Genomic DNA, 17,065 nt, shown 5'->3' on the forward strand with positions numbered 1-17,065 from the left:
ACATACATACATACATACATACATACATACATACATACATACATACATTACATACATACATACATACATACATACATACATACATACATACATACATACATACATACATACATACATACATACATAATCTTTACCTGCTTCTTCCTTTTCGGATCACAGGGGTCACTGGTGCCCATGGCTAGCAGTCACTGTGCAAGAGGTGGGGGACAGGTCTCCAGTCCATCACAAGGATACAGAGACAAACGAGACAAACAACCATTCACTTTCTCACACACCTAGGGACAATTTAGTGTCACCAATCAGCCTAACATGCACATTTTTGGTCTGAGTTTTTGTTGTTCTCATTTTTGCATGTTTTTGGAGGAAACTGGAGAAAACCCACGCATGCACGTTGAAAACAAGTCCCCGTCCAGGATTTGAACTGGCGACCTTCTCGCTGAGATGGAACAGATCTACCTACTGATCCACCATGCTGCCATATTTAACATATTTTGAAAAAGAAATTAAAATCCCTGTAGATTATTTTATAAGTAACGATATCAAAGTTACTCAGACGTTTTTGTGTCAGACATTACACAAATGAAAGGGAAGCCTAAAATTCCTTGTAAGAATGCTTATTGTTTGCTATCTTTTATGCCTTTTATGAGTTTTACACTTTGTCTTGTGCTGAGAAATGACTGAGTTTTATATTTTAAAGTGGGCAGCACTATGGCTCAGTGGTTAATATTGTTGAGTCTCAGCAAAAAGGTTCTGAGTTTAATCCATGATTTGGACATGGGGTCTTTCTGTATGGAGTTTTCATAGATTTTTCCAGTTTCCTCCTCCAAAAATATGCATGTTAGGCTGTTTCCCATGTGAAAGAGATCTGATGTGAGTAAAATCCATCCATCCATTATCTTTACCCGTTTATTCCATTTTGGGTCACGGGGGTCGCTGGTGCCCATGTCCAGCAATCACTGTGCGATGGGCGGGGTGCACCTTGGACAGGTCTCCAGTCCATCACAGGGCCACATAGAGACAAACGAGACAAACAACCATTCACTCTCTCACTCACACCTAGGGACAATTTAGAGTTACCAATCAGCCTGACATGCATGTTCTTGGTCTGTGAGAGGAAACCGGAGTACCCGGAGAAAACCCACGCATGCACAGAGAGAACATGCAAACTCCACCCAGAAAGACATCTGGCTGGGGTTCGATCTGGCAACCTTCTTGCTGAGAGGTGGAAGCTCTATCACCTGTGCCACCATGCCACTCATTATAGTCATTTTAAATTGGCTAATTGAAATTAAAAGTGGGGGGTCATCTTGATTTGGGTTGATTCCAAAAATTAACTAGCTACAAGTATAAAACTTTCATCAGTTCTGCCCAGCTGTTCATAAGCTATTTAGCCAAAAGACAAAGTTGACTCCAAATATTCAGTGTTATTTTTTAAACAAACATTTTACCCTATCTGTTAGTGCTCAGACTTTCTGTTGGGGAATAGCCTCAGCTACTACCACCACAAACTTCAAGTCATTATCTGTCAGATTGACTGAGGTGGAGCCATTTATGTGTTTTTAGAGTAAGTCACTTGATTAAAGATAATTCATCATGGCTACAAAAAGTTTTATATATATATATATATATATATATTTGTGTACAAGTCAATTTTTTAATGTGTGCAAAGTTGTGCACAAGAGAAAATTCAGTGCAATTCAGCATTCGTTTCATAATAGAAACTAAAATAAATAAATGATTTGCACTTTATTTTACTCTTGAATTGTCAATAAAACACTGTAGCTGTGCCTTCCATATGCCATCATTTACAGTGTTATCCATCCATCCATCTATTATCTTTTACCCGCTTCTTCCATTTTGGGTCACAGGGGTTGCCGGTGCCCATGTCCGGCAATTACTGTGTGAGGGGCAGGGTACACCCTGGACAGGTCTCCAGTCCATCACAGGGCCACATAGAGACAAACGAGACAAACAACCATTCACTCTCTCACTCTCACCTAGAGACAATTAAGAGTTACCAATCAGCCTAACATGCATGTTTTTGGTCTGTGGGAGGAAACCGGAGTACCCGGAGAAAACCCACGCATGCACGGAGAGAACATGCAAACTCCACCCAGAAAGGCCCCTGGACTGGAGTTTGAACCAAGGACCTGCTCGCTGAGAGGCAGCAGCTCTACCAGTTGTGCCACCGTGCTGCCCCATTTACAGTATTAGTTGAACTCGAATTTATCACATCATTGAGATTTTAAATGAAGCCAGCAGAAATATTTTGTGTTTTGAGGAAGTTGGATACATTTTCATCTGCAACCATGTTCCTCACTACTCTGAGTTTAAAGAGATTTGGCCTACTGGGCTACTGAGAAGATTACTTGGTGCACACCAAATAGTTCATGGTGCTCACAACAAACCTAATTTAAATGTTTTTCATCACTATTTCTTTAGGGGCTCCGTAAAAACAAACCCCTGGTCGATTGAATGTAAGTCAGCGTAGATTTTCTAAGCACATGCAATGTATTTTTTTTTTTTTAGAGCCAGGGGTACCACCAAGAAAATAGAGGTCAGAACAGAAAGGCAACAAAAACAAAACACAAGTATAGACCTGCACTGCATGTAAAAGCGCTTTCATTGCAATTCCCTAATTATAAAATGGTCGCTTCAATAAAACGGGTGCTGTGCGCCCAAAGGGCAGGCCTTCAGAGTTTGATATCCTGAACTGAATACATTAGTCCACAAAGTGGTATCTGTGGCTCTGATAGAAGCAGACAAAGATATTACCTTGGATTCATTATGAGCTACCGGAGCCTTCACAGGGATAAAGGGACAAGTGCAGCTCGCCCTAATTGAATATTCATGGACCTGACGTCAATGTCCATGTCCTTGGGCGAGCTAATCCTCTGCTGGTCACATACATACATGTTATAATGCAGTTCTCGATTATCTCTCTTTCAAACAAACATTTTGACTTTAGATTTTAAATAATAACTTTTAGAGATTTTTTTTTTTTTATTATTTGAGATGACACAGTTTATACAGTTCACAACCAGTGGAGCAATCAGTCATGAAGAATATGAATTAAAAATGGAGTGTTTTGAGAAACTTGACACATTGTAATTTCAGGATTTGTTTCTCACATCTCTTCACTTTTATTTTGGCAGATTGGATGCAATAGCTCCAGTGAGCTAACAGCTGATAGGGTTTGACATTTATTCAGGGCCATAACAATGTGAAGGTTATCGGTGGAATTTTTTAGGCTTGTGCCATATCTGATGTCTTTCTCTTTAGTAATCCTTGCATTTGAGTTGAAAGGTATGTTCCTTCTTGTAGTTAGATAAATCAGCTTCTTTCTGTTTCACTGGACTGGCAAATACATCTGCAGACATTTACATCACCAAGAGACAATACAGCTATGTGTTGATTTGTATCAAGAACATTGTTTTTATTTCTTTTACATTTATTTAACCAGGCAAATCCCACTGAGATCACAGATCTCTTCTTCAGGGGAGGCCTGGGCCTGAAGGCAACTTATCATGCATGTTTTTGGACTGTGGAAGGAAACCGGAGTACCCAGAGAAAACGCAAACACCAGGAGAACATACAAACTCCACCCAGAAAGACCCATGGTCCAAACCGGAGATTGAACCCAGAATCTTTTTGCTGTGATGCAACAGTGCTAACCACTAATCCATTGCGCTGTAGATTAATTAAATTAAAAACATAGCAGCTTGTTGTCTTTATTCGCCTGCCAGAGTTTTAATCTATTTTTTTTAATCTTATGATAAGAAACAGAGCAGTTCTGGTGAGATCTTGTAAAATATGATTTGTGTGATCGCATGGGATATTGTAAGATTTCATGAAATCTGTTAGTGCTTGAAATATTTGTTTTGGGTGACTCTCAGCTACTACCACACTGAATTATAGCTTAATATCTGTTAAATTGACTGAATTAAATTTATTTTTGCATTTGATGACTTTTTTTTTTATATGTGGCAGCCATCTTGAATTGGGTTGACTAAGAAGGACTCGTTTCTGTAAGGAAAGCACTACATTTGTGTCAACTGTGAATCCTCAATGTTTGAACACTGGCGCATTTTTTCTACATCATTATTGTATCACATTATTAGGAGTTAAACCATCCATCCATCCATCCATCCATCCATCCATCCATCCATCCATCCATCCATCCATCATCTTGTTCTGAAGTTGGGTCTCGGGGGCAGCAGTTTGAGCAGGGAGGCCCAGACATCTCTTTCCACAAGCACCTCTTCCAGCTCTTTATGGAGGACTCCAAGGTGTTCCCAGGCCAGCTGAGGGATAGTTCCTCCAGCATGTCCTGGGTCTTCCCTTGGGTCTCTTCCCAGTTGGACATGCCTCCCTAAGGATGCGTGCAGGGGGCATCCTTACCCGAACCACCCAATTGACTCTTCTTGATGTGAAGGAGCAGCATTCAAACAATCTTTTGCAATCATTTTGCAGCTTTCTGACAAGTATGACAATTCCTTTGTTTTTTGTTTGTTTGTATTTTAGTCGTCCCAAAGCCATTGCTATAAAAATGATTGATTTTTAGCTGCTGCTTGTTCCTGAACATGCACTTAGATAAAATCTTCTGTCCTTGCTGTGCATATTGTGTGCTCTAGATATAAGAAAGCTACCTGCAAATACAAATACCAATCAACTTGAGCTTTCAATTAAAAAAGAGCCTCACGTTTTTGCCGCTACCCTTCTGTCAAAACATTATTGTTTGGGCAGTACAACATCCAAATATTGCTTTTAGGAAATATTATCTTTATATCAGACATATATCAGCAGTGGCAGAATAAGTAGGCTTCAATTATTTTGAGACCGTGTGTGATAAATACACATTCAGCATTAATAGCAATATAATAAAAACTAAAAAATCCTTCAATTCCAATGGTTCAAAGTGTCTTAAACTCTATATCAGTGGGTTTTAAATCTAATATCCAAGTATGATTAAGTGTAGCTCATGAACCACCTGCTTTCAAATAAACAGAAGTGAAAAGCAACCAGAAGTAACAGGATTTAAGTTGAGTGTGTGCTTTTTGAAAAAAAAAAAAAAAAAAAAGTTGCAGTAATTCCACTAATAATGCCCGCAGAGACCAAGTTCTTCATCACAGACCACACATTGAATTATAAATTATCTGGTAAATCATTTAAGAGACATGGGGAAAACAAAAATAATATGTCAACATTTAGAAGGAAAGTGTGATGAGAACAAAAGAGGAATAATTGAGCCAACTTGGAGTCATCCGTGTTATATTTGCCTTTTTTGTGCAGGGTTGACCCTGATGTTGTGACTCTTATTTGCATGAAGACTGGAACAGTGGAGGCAGGTGTGAGCCCCTCATATCTCTAGTCTTTGTCGCTCCTCTTAAAACCACTGACTTTTACACTTTACCTCAACTGAACAACTATGAGGGTTGTTAGGCTGCTCTTATTTCAGCATTCACGCTCGGTGATCTTCACCTTAACCAGTTTATGACTTGAGTTCCTGCCAACAATTCCAATACTCTTATTTTTATTTAACCTCAGATGTAAATTGTAATGCATTTTTTATTGCACAAAGAAGCTCAATGAGTTCTACGAATGAATGTATAATGGTTAGAATTCTACAGATTTGGAATAAATCCACTTGTTAATTATTCATTTGAGTGTTTTTAGTGTAACTCTTTTTTATCTTTTCTAAAGTTAATCTTCGTTTTACATGAATAATAAAATGGCAAATAATTAAATTTACACAAGTAGAGGAAATTCTGTTTTTAAATGTAATTTTATACCATTTAAATTTTTAAACAAGCACATTTGAACAGTTTTTCCTTTCTTCGAGTGTGATTTTTTTTAAATATCAGAGATACAGAGGTGGTTCTTGTCTGTTCAGACACTCAAATTAAAGCTAATCAAATAGCAACAGTTTATTTGCTTTATGCTTTATTATTTTTATTGCTTGTCACTATGAAATTAAACAAGCAAAACTGGTTATGTTGTTTTTGTTGTTTGTTCTTCAAAGATATTGAGTTAAGATTTGCTGTAGGACTTTCATTTTTAATAATCTGAGCACCAACAGAAGACACAACATCCTAATGTAAAACTTTTGCATCTAAGAACAGGCAATTCCTTCAGGGGTCTCTCGGTCGTTCTTTATGTCTCCTGGTTTTTATTTCGAAGGTACTTGTATCTGCAGAATCATCTCTACAGTCACTAAATAAAAGGCTGCAAACTGTGTTAATATTTTGTAGTTGAAACTATTGCGATTCTTCAATTTTTTGATGAATTTACTTTTACAGCTTTACGATTGTGGATAACTGAAAATGTATCAGTATAAAAAAAAAAACTATGTATGTAGGCAGTTGTTAAAAAAAGTGCAAGAACGTCAAACTAGAAATAGATTTAATGCAAGACAGTGAGATCAGGGCCAGAGTGATGAAGATGATGGTGGGCCAATGACACTGGAGCCAAGGCCTTCATTTTATAAACAAACTTTATTTTAGATTAAATTGGACAGAATCACAGATCACACCACAGCTAACTGACCTTAGCTAAGACACGATAAATTCACAAAACGGTTCTGTCTTAAAGGTGGTTGGCAGGAACCATATTTTTCTTATAGACAGTAAATGACCAGCTTTTAGCAGAATAATTTAAGACTTTAGGTCATGCTCTGCAAGTTATTTCCAGAAGCTTCATTTGATTTCTGAGAAGTCTTGAGAAACTAAAATAACTCCATACCAGAAGGACAATTGAAGAAATTAAGATGTCATAATAGATTAGGTCTCAGAAGAGACCAGAAAAAAAATTTAAAACCACATAATTTTTCTCTGAATTACCCAGTAGGTATCACTTACATTCTGACAAGCACTGGTTAGATGTCTAAACTGAGGGTTGAACTCTAATCAACAAGGCAGAGTAGTGCCACGTTATTATCATTGCACTATTAGCAGGGGAGGTAAAAATCCACCCAGTGAAAAGCCATGCTCATTAACCCATGATGATAAAATAAAACCACCACTCCCTACATGGGCAAGGCAATTAATTCACTCATTAAATCTAACTCATTAGTAGTGGTTAGAAAAAAAAAAAATCAGTGCGCAAGGCAAAACTTTCAGAAGAACTGTGGCTCAAAGTTATGGAGGAGCATTAAAAAAACTGTCATTTGTTTATATCTAATTTATGTGAAGATTTGTGACATGAAAAAAATTGGTTGTTTTTAATAAAGAAAGAAGGGTTCAATGTAGGAGAAGTTGTCAGTGGGTTTGTACTGCTAATGTTAACACTGTAAAAGTATTCAGGCAAGCAAGCCTTAAAGATTTTGAAGTCTTGAGTATTTAATTGCTGAACGATTTAGTTATTCCTTAAATCCTAAGAAAAGAAATTCAAACAAAACCCTTACAAAAACTTTATTTTTCTAAAGGATTTTTTTTGTATCATTATTTTAAAAGGTCACCTGTCATGTTGGTGGCACAGTGGCACAGTTGGTAGAGCTGCCACCTCTCAGCAAGAAGGTCGTTGGATCGATTCCCAGCCAGTGGGCCTTTCTGGGTGGAGTTTGCATGTTCTCTCCGTGCATGTGTGGGTTTTTTCTGGGTACTCCAGTTTCCTCCCACAGACCAAAACCATGTATGTTAGGCTGATTGGTAACTCTAAATTGTCTCTAGGTGTGAGTGAGAGAGTGAATGGCTGTTTGTCTTGTTTGTCTCCATGTGTCTCTGTGATGTACTGGGACCAGTACTGGACTGGCACTGTGATGTACTGATATGGAGACCAGTGACCCCTGTGACCTGAAAAGGAAGAAGTGGGCAAAAGATGAATGATGGACAGATGGAACTGACTGTGGAACAGGAACGTGTTTTTGTACTAGTGTATTCTTAGTTTTAGCATATTTCTTGGTTCATATCTTAGATCTTATTACTGTTTTTATTTACAATGTATAATTTTGTTGGATGTAACTGGGACCCTGTGTACACAGTTTTGTTCCATCACATGTACCACATGTGATAAGAATGACAAAGAGCCTTGACTTGAAAAACTGTGATGCTGTAATTGTCTCAGGTCCGTTTTCATTTAACTAAGATGTTTTGATACATTTGTGACTCAACACATCTTTTCAAACAATTTTAAATCTAACACCGACTCTTAATATCAGATTTTTTTTAAGTACAATCCACATGGAACACTATCAAAACGTTTTTTCTTCTTCTGTTTTTACTCAGTTTTATGAAGTTCTAACAAAATCTTTCACTTTTTATATATATTAGAGAGATTATAGCATTGTCATGTTAAGGAAATCAGTTTTCAGTTTATTCCGCAAGTTTCTTCCAACGTAATTGTTTATATTTTTCCTCAAAAAATTGACTTTTGTATTTATTGCTACTTAAAAAGTTTAGGGGTGCACCGATAAATCAGCCCGATTTTTATTTTTATTTTGGGAAATCGGAAATCGGCCGATACTTGCATGAGAAACCGATTGTACAGATTTTTATTTTATTTTAACAACAATTGTCTGAACTTCATTTATATTTCAGAGCACTATACCTCATGGCCAGTTTAAACAAGTTTGTATTGTTTCTAGGATATTGTTCATGGGTATGTTTATCAGTAAAATAATATTGGCAAGTTGAACGTACATTGTGACCTTATAACACCTGACAGTGTTGCTTATAAAACAAAATCGGTATCAGCCAAAATCGGAATCGGCAGCTCAGACTTTTTAGAAATTGGTGATCGACCAGAAAACTGCAATCGGTGCACCCCTAAAAAAGTTGCATCTTGCCTCGACAACTGTCCGAATTTAAATCAGAAAAGAATTGCAAAGCAAAAAGAGTCCAAATTTACAGAACAAGCTTTTTGTTAAAAAGGGATTCCGCTTTTACTGACATCAAACATTTGAATAGTCAGGGTGGGGGTGGGGAATGGGGGCTAGGCACCTTAATTGTAAATTGTTAGTGCAAAAGCCCAATAACTAAAAAATGACCATTTTTACCCGTTACATAATGTGAAGGAATTCAAACTTCTGCTGAATTCAAGCTGCCACTGAGACGAAAAGATGATTTTAAAGAAAATTATATACATATATATATATATATATATATTTAAAAAATATATATATTTTTTTTTCTTCTCCCTGGCATTGTGTATTATAAAAAAATAGTCTTACCAGCATCAGGGTGAACCCAGGCCAAATTAACAAAACGATAACATAAAAAAAATTGTAAAGTATTTTTTGTTAATTCTCTCGTGTACACAAATACAATTTAACAAAACATGATTTTCTTTCCTTCCTGGATTAACTCAAACAGGAGAAAAGAATCTTAAAATAAAAAGCAGCTAACTGCTACAAACTCCTCACAAAACTATTCACAACCTAGCTGTCTGACGTGGCGCTGCAGGTCAGGTGTGGCTGGTTGGGATGTGCAAAAGAACCAGAACAGCACGGTCTCAACAGGCAGCCAATCCGTTAGCTCATCTGGTTCTCTCGTCCAGTGCGTGGTTACCTGGACAGTAATTTTCATACATTATATTCACATGCACACAGAACTCTATGTGACAGCAGTGACACCAGAAATGAAACTTTATTTCTAGAAAAGATTTAAAGATTTTAACATTGCGTATTTGACACCCATCTGAATCTTTGCTGTTTAATCAATGATTCTCTGCTTGAGCTGGATTGTTCTGACTGGCTGCACATGTGAGGGTGTGGATTTAAACTATGCCTGTTGAAGCCTGAGCAGATCACCACTGGGCCTGCTGGTTTGTGGAGGATTTTTATTTTTAATATTATATGGCCTTTAAAAAATTAAACCCTTGAATTCTCAACTGTGTCCTGTCTCCATTCAAAGATGCCATAAATTGGGGACTCGTCCTCAATTTGTTGCATTAGAACAGTTAGATGCTTGAACTTGACTTTTGTGAAATTGTTACTTTATCAAAATCCATATGAAATCCATGTGTGGGGATTACCGTACTTGCGGCCGTACACGTCGCACCGCCGTATAAGTTGCATCAGTCCAAATACGTCTAATAAAATTAAGAAAAAAAAACCATAAATAAGTTGCTTCGCGGTATACGTTGCATCTATTATGTGTCACCACTGACCACCCAGAAATGTGGACCGGTGTTGTGCCAAAAATCGATTTGCTGCCCAATGGCGGCCGCGGGAGCATACATGGGAGGACTTTAACAAGAATTTAACAAGATTAACACTTAAAAACTATTTTTTGTTTGCTTGAAATTATAGCAAAGGTGTGCCTCAGTTTAACTTTTCCTTAATAAATGCACTTTTACGGTGTATCAGCTGCATTTCAAAAATCGATTTGCAGAAGCGCGCAGAGGGAAGACTTGCTGAGCATTTCATCAAAATTTAACAAGTACAGACTCTCACTGGTACATGTTCATCTTTAAATCACTTCTTGGTCTGCTGCCTTCATACATCTCCTCTTACATGTCTCTGCGTGAGTGCGGCTACAGCGTGCGCTCCCAGTGTCAGGATTTGGGGTTAGGGACGAACCCAGTTGTGCAGACAGGACTTAACTCGGCAGATTACAAAAATAAGTATTTTAATGACGAATAAAGAACACTAAAATAACAAGCTGACGGGGCAGCAAAACTTACAGTAATAGAAGGCTCAGGGGAAACTCAGAAAGGACTCAGGAAGCTCAGGGAAGACTCAGGAGGCGTAGGAGAACACTGGAGACCCAACGAGTACGACGCGACCAACAACAAGACTGAACAGATGACTTATATACAGGGACAAGACGAGACGTGATTACAAACAGCTGTGACGAGACAAGGGTGGCACCAATTGAACTAAAGAGAAAACACTAGGGAACACAGACACAAACCGGGCCACCAAATGGTACCATCCTTACACCCAGGACATTATAGTGCAGACATGTTCCTGTTATTAGTTCTCTACACCGCCTTATAATCTAGCTGTTTTGTTTTTTCTTTTCGTTACTTTTCCTTTTGACTGTCCTTTTGGTTTGCTATTTTGTTTTGATTTGTTAAAATAAATAAATAAATAAAAATATATATTTGTATACCTCTTTTGTGACTGTCTATTGATGTCCTTGTTATTCACTGTTGTCATCACGCTTTGTTAAGAAATCAGGTCTCTCTTGTAAATGAGTCCCCGAGGCTCAATGGGATTAACCTGTCTAAATTAAGGCTGAATGAATTTGTTTACTCGACATTATAGTAAAGGTTTGTCTCAGTTGAACTTTTCCTTAATAAATGCACGTTATTGGTCAAATCAGCTGCGTTTCGCCTGGGTGGTGCGGCGAAATGCAGCTGATTTTATGTTTGCTCCAGGAGTTCTGGAGCGAGGCGAAGGTGGCTTTGTTTGGCAAGCGAAGTGTCTCATTAATAGCTACTTTTACCTATTAATATGGGCACATCTTAACACCAACCAAACTGGTTTGTTTCACTTGGAGTAAGCTGTTGGGGGAAGAATCAGTTTTGTTGTGTGTTTCCTTGACTGATGAAGCCTTCTGGATCGAAGGCGAAACGTTCCAGCACAAAAAAAGAAACTGGCCAGATGACCTGACTGAAAAATGTTGGATTGTATACCTGGATTATTGAGCATGGACTTGGTAGTGTTCAATATTTTCCATGTCAGAATGAATGAAATCATCAGATCCCAGCCAAAAATTGGGCTATAAATATGGGAAATAAACATATATTATTCGCTTTGGTGTATAAGTCGCAGGACTTGCAAAGTTATGCAAAAAGGTGTGACTTATACAGCAAAAAATACAGTAAACGAAAGCTGTAATTTACTTGTGACTATTTTTGTGTGTTTACATAACTTTGTGTATTATGGGCCAAATAATAAAGACATTTTGATAAAAAGTTATGAAGAAATATAAATTTCTTTGCAATGTAACGTTCCATCAGCTCTGTCAGTCTTGAAGGCATTAAACGAAAACTGCTTAGATATTGTTTACAGGAATGATATATACATTTTGTTTGTTTTTTGCAAAAATTAGCAACAAATGTTTATGCCACTGCATCCAGATACAACCCCATTTTCCAAGCAGCTCCTAAACCAGAGTTAAAATGTCGGAATAGCTCAGTATATTTCCAGGGCTATAATAGCATAACAACCAATTTTACAAGTGGGATTAATCTTTGATCTTCTTTGAGTTATAATGAATAATGTAGCATTGCACAATTTGGGCGACAAGAAGAGATTCAGTATTTTTGTGTGCTGGAATAAAGTCGTGTTTGAAGGAAATGAGAGGATTTCATGGCCCGTGTCAGTATCTTTTATTTATGAATCTGTCTCGTGGTTTCATTACACTGAAGGCCGCAGCGCTGTGATGTTATGCTACTGTGCATGTTTGAATATCCCTGAGTGAAAGTGTTGGCTGAAAGTAAGACCGCACGAAATACAGTTTCATTGAAATCCCACTTCAACATACATTTATTTTCACTTTTTTGATTGATGCTATGTTTTAATATTAATGTGTAAACAAATCACAACGAGTCAAAACATATTTAAAAGTTTAAAATGCCGGTTTGATGAAATCATATGAAGTTATACTTAAAGCTTTGAGCTGGAATGATAACTGTCACTTGTCAATGTAACAAGTAAAATATGTTTGATTTAAACATTCTAAATAAGTTTATACATAAATATATTTTATGACCCACAACTCCAAACAAAAGTTGGGATGTTGTGTAAAATGTAAACAAAAACAGAATATACAAATCTCATGAACTTAAATTTTATTCACAATAAAACATTGTAAACATATCACATGTCTAAACTAAAGAAACTGAACAATACTGAAGGAAAATGGGCATTTGTTTAAATTTGTTTATTTGTTTTAGCGGCAACATGTTTCATATAGTTTGAGATAGGTCCATGTGGTAACCATGGATGGTGTTTAGATTATTTTAACCACATAACAGTTCCACACTTTACATCAGTTTATGTTTAAAAAAAATTGGCCCAGAAAAGACAGCATCATTTTTGGGCAGTGCTCATTTATGGCTTCTTCATTGCATGATAGAGCTTTAAACAGCATTTGCAGCTGCAACCGTGAACTGTGTTTACAGCCTTAAATGAGGATGTTAATTGTTAAAATGCTTGTGTTGTTAATAACCTCTTGTTGTCCGCCATAATGGTGTAGAGGCAGGGCAGCCGGCTTGGGACCCAAAAGTCCCAGGTTCGATCCCCAGTCACTGCACATCACGTGGTGTCTTTGGGCAGCACACCTCATCCCCAAAATGTCCCCCGGGCGCCTTCAATAGCTGCCCACTGCACCACCTGGTGGTGGATGGGTTAAATGCAGAGACTAATTTCGCCATTGTATGGAAACATACAGTGCTGACATTGTGATGACATTATTATTATTATTATTATAATGGAGCAATGAGGGGAATTGGAAATACCCACCGTCCTTCCATTTGCACATCTGTGTGACTTGTGAGCTTGACAAGTTGAATAAGTAAGTAAAATGCCAACTGCCATTTTGGTGAGTAAAAAAAGGGTAACTATAGAAAATTGGGTAGCCACATCCAAAATGGCCATCACCATAAATATGTAAACCGGACACCCCAATCATTTGAGGAAATTATACTTTTCAAGCAATATAAAAACTAGAAAGCATTGTTTAAAAGTATACTTCCCTCAAATTATTGGGGTGGCCGAAGATGGTGATCATGGCCACCAGTGGTCACCCCCTGGCTCTGCCATTTCACCTGGTGGATAAAACTGATCCCTTCACTCACCAGGATCTGTCACTCTGCTTTGCCTCAGACAAGAAATAACAAAATAATCTAGATCTGTTCAACTCCACTGCAGAAAAACAATCATCTCAAAAACTACAAATGTCCACTATCCGTATCCCTTAGCAATGGGGGACATCGGTGTACCGCTTGTTTACCTTGATTATTAGCAGCTTTTCATACTGACAATACTCGGGGACATAAGCATGTGTTTCTGTTATTTTGTGAGTTGAAAGCTGAAAAGTTTGAAAGTGTTTTTGTATTGAACGCTTTTTGAATTTGAAAGTGTTCATTTTAATTAGTCCAGTGAAGATGCAGATCCACACAATGTCTTTTTGACCTAACTGAAGTTTGCCAAAGGACTTTCTAATGCCTTTCTACTTGACCCGTTCAATTTTCAAACAATGCTTCTGTTTTGTTTGTTTTATAATGAGTATGATGCATTCCTTTTTTTTTTTTCGCATTTAACCACCAGGGATTATTTCAGGTGCAATGGTGGTTGCACCACGTCTTGCATAGGAACACACAGAGTGGCTGGAGCTCTAACCTCTGATTGTAAAACTCCACTGCTGATCTGCCACCACATGAAAAACATTCCTACAAAGAAAAGTGAACAGATGAACACTAAAAAAGGAAGCAAACATTATTTTCATCAGTTGCCATGGTGAGTAATGAACACAGCTTTCTGTGCCTCAGAAGCAGACCATTAGGACGGAGGAAAGGGCTGATTGCTTTAGCCTACTCTCAGTTTTTTAGTCTTTTATGATAATGTGACATTCAGATGTGTTTTTAATGCCTACTTACCTGTAGGTCAAATAGCAGCAGCGGGTTACTCCATTTTGCATTACAGTAAATGGAAGTCTTTAACATGTGACATAGAAGAAGTAAAGACATCTTCTCTGTGCTTGAAGTGTTGAGCAAAAAAAAGTAAAAAAAAAAGTTATAGTCGTTTTAATTAACTTTAAATTTTTGAAACATTTTCAAGATGTTCATGTGATCATGTGTAGAAAATGTGATAAATTCACATTGGCCTGTGTAGTTTGCATATTTTAATTATTGAGTATTATACAATGTCAAATGAGATGTTACAATAAGGCTTCCTCCACAAACTCTTTTTCTCATAAAATAACTCAACAGGAAATCTATTTGCATCATAATTCTCCATAATTCTGTATAAAAATAAATAAATGAACTGGTCCAGTTATTTTCTATACTTAAACAAATAGCAATAGCTCACTTCATAACCAAGACGGGGGCAACCACACCAGGCAGATCTTCAGCACTGCCTCACTGTTCACTCACCATCACTCAGGGAGTCAGTGGACTTCTACAACATAACCCGAGTGATCTTCTGGACCTACATGCATCTGTTAAAACGAGATCTGTCAGCTTTCCCCATTCTATTCACTGGTACAATGATGAGCTGAGACACTTGGATGTGACTGGATGTGCACTTGAGTGACAATACATCAGTTCTGGACTCACTGTCCACAAACAGGCCTACTGGAACCCTCAAAAGATCTATATGAAGGCCCTCCACGAAGCACTTCCAATCACCACTCTACCGTCATTAATAACAGCCCTGAGAGCTCCAAACAACTCTTTTCCACAGTAAACCTTTTACTTCAACCTCAGACCTCCTCACTTGCAGAAACGACTGAAAAGCAATAACTTTATGGACTTTTTCCCACACCAAAATCCACCATCCGGTCTGCCCTGAGAAACTTGGCAGTTTCACCCACACCACCCGACTCTTCAATGCTTCACATCAGTCTCCCAGCAAGAAGTGACAGTCATTATCATTCGAATGGAATCCTCCACTTGTGCCCTCAATCGTTCCGCACTGCTCTGCTGAACAGAAACATATTTGTCATCAGTCCTCTGATCACATATGTGATAAACCTTTCCCTCCAGAATGATTTTATTCAACCTACATTGAAAACTGCTATCATAAAACCCCTCCTGAAAAAAAAAAATCACCTTTGATCCGCACCATCTTGTCAACTATAGATCTGTTGCCAACCTTCCATTTCTGTTCAAAGTGCTGGAAAAAATTGCTGCAACCCATCGACTGTACATGACCAGCTCACGGTAAATAATGTCTATGAGTTATTCTGAGGTATAAGTCTGGCTTTCATTCAGCTCATAGAATGGAAACATCTCTGATCAGGCTCACAAATGACCTTTTGGTGGTGCCTGATGCTGGTTCTCCCTCCCTACTGACCCTCCTGGACTTGAGTGCAGCTTTTGACTTTGTGGATCATGGCATCCTTCTCCACCATGATTGACCGAGACAGCTCTGGAATGGTTACACTCTTAGTTCTCTGATTGATCTGAGTATGTCTCAATTGGGGAAGCAAGATCCCGGATGCATACACTTATCTGTGGTGTTCCTCAGGGGCCAGTCCTTGGGCCCACCCTGTTCACCCTGTACATCCTCCCCCTCAATCACACTCACCACAGGATTCATTTGTCAATGTTATCAAGGTCAAGGTTAAAGTTTCCTTATTGTCATTCTCATCATATGTGGTACATGTGGTGGAACAAAATTGTGTATACAGGGTCCCAGTTACATCCAACAAAAGCATAAACTGTAAAAGAAGACAACATTGCAGACATATACAGACAACATTTAGCTCTATATCAAAACAGGTTCTGCAGGTTCATCACCATCACTCTCCACTCTCACCACCTGTCTTGAGGAGGTAAAAAGCTGGATGAATGACAATTCAACACTTCAAAAACAGAAACTATTTTAGTTGGTACCCTGCATCAGATTAACTCGTCATCTATCCCTACCCTAACCCTAATCCTTTCTGGCCACAACATTCCCCTTTCTCACACAATAACTAATCTTGGTCTAAGCTTTGACTCTCATCTTACATTTGAATCTCACATCAGACACCTTTGAAAGACTTCCTTCCTTCATATCCTTCATATATATGTGGGCGGCTGTGGCTGAGTGGTTAGAGCAGTCGTCCTCCAATGCGAGAGTTGGGGGTTCGAATCCACCAGCAGTCACATGCCGAAGTGTCCCTGGGCAAGACACTGAACCCCTCATAGCCTCTGATGTGTGTCCCATCAGTGTTTGAATGTGAGTTAAAGCACTGATTAGTCTCATTAGAATGATTTGTTCAGTTAACTTTGTAGAGATGTAGAGTGCTGTATGAATGGGTAAATGAGGGCACAGATTGTAATGTAAAGCGCTTTGAGTATCTTGAAATAAAATAGAAAGGCGCTATATAAGTACAGTCCATTTACTTCATATCAAGAACATCTCCAAAGTCCATTTCTCTCCTTTTCCAATGCTGAAAAACTTGTT

The sequence above is a fragment of the Nematolebias whitei genome, chromosome 2, assembly GCF_014905685.2.
Source record: "Nematolebias whitei isolate Nwh7 chromosome 2, NemWhi1, whole genome shotgun sequence".
In the NCBI taxonomy this organism is placed as follows: Eukaryota; Metazoa; Chordata; class Actinopteri; order Cyprinodontiformes; family Rivulidae; genus Nematolebias; species Nematolebias whitei.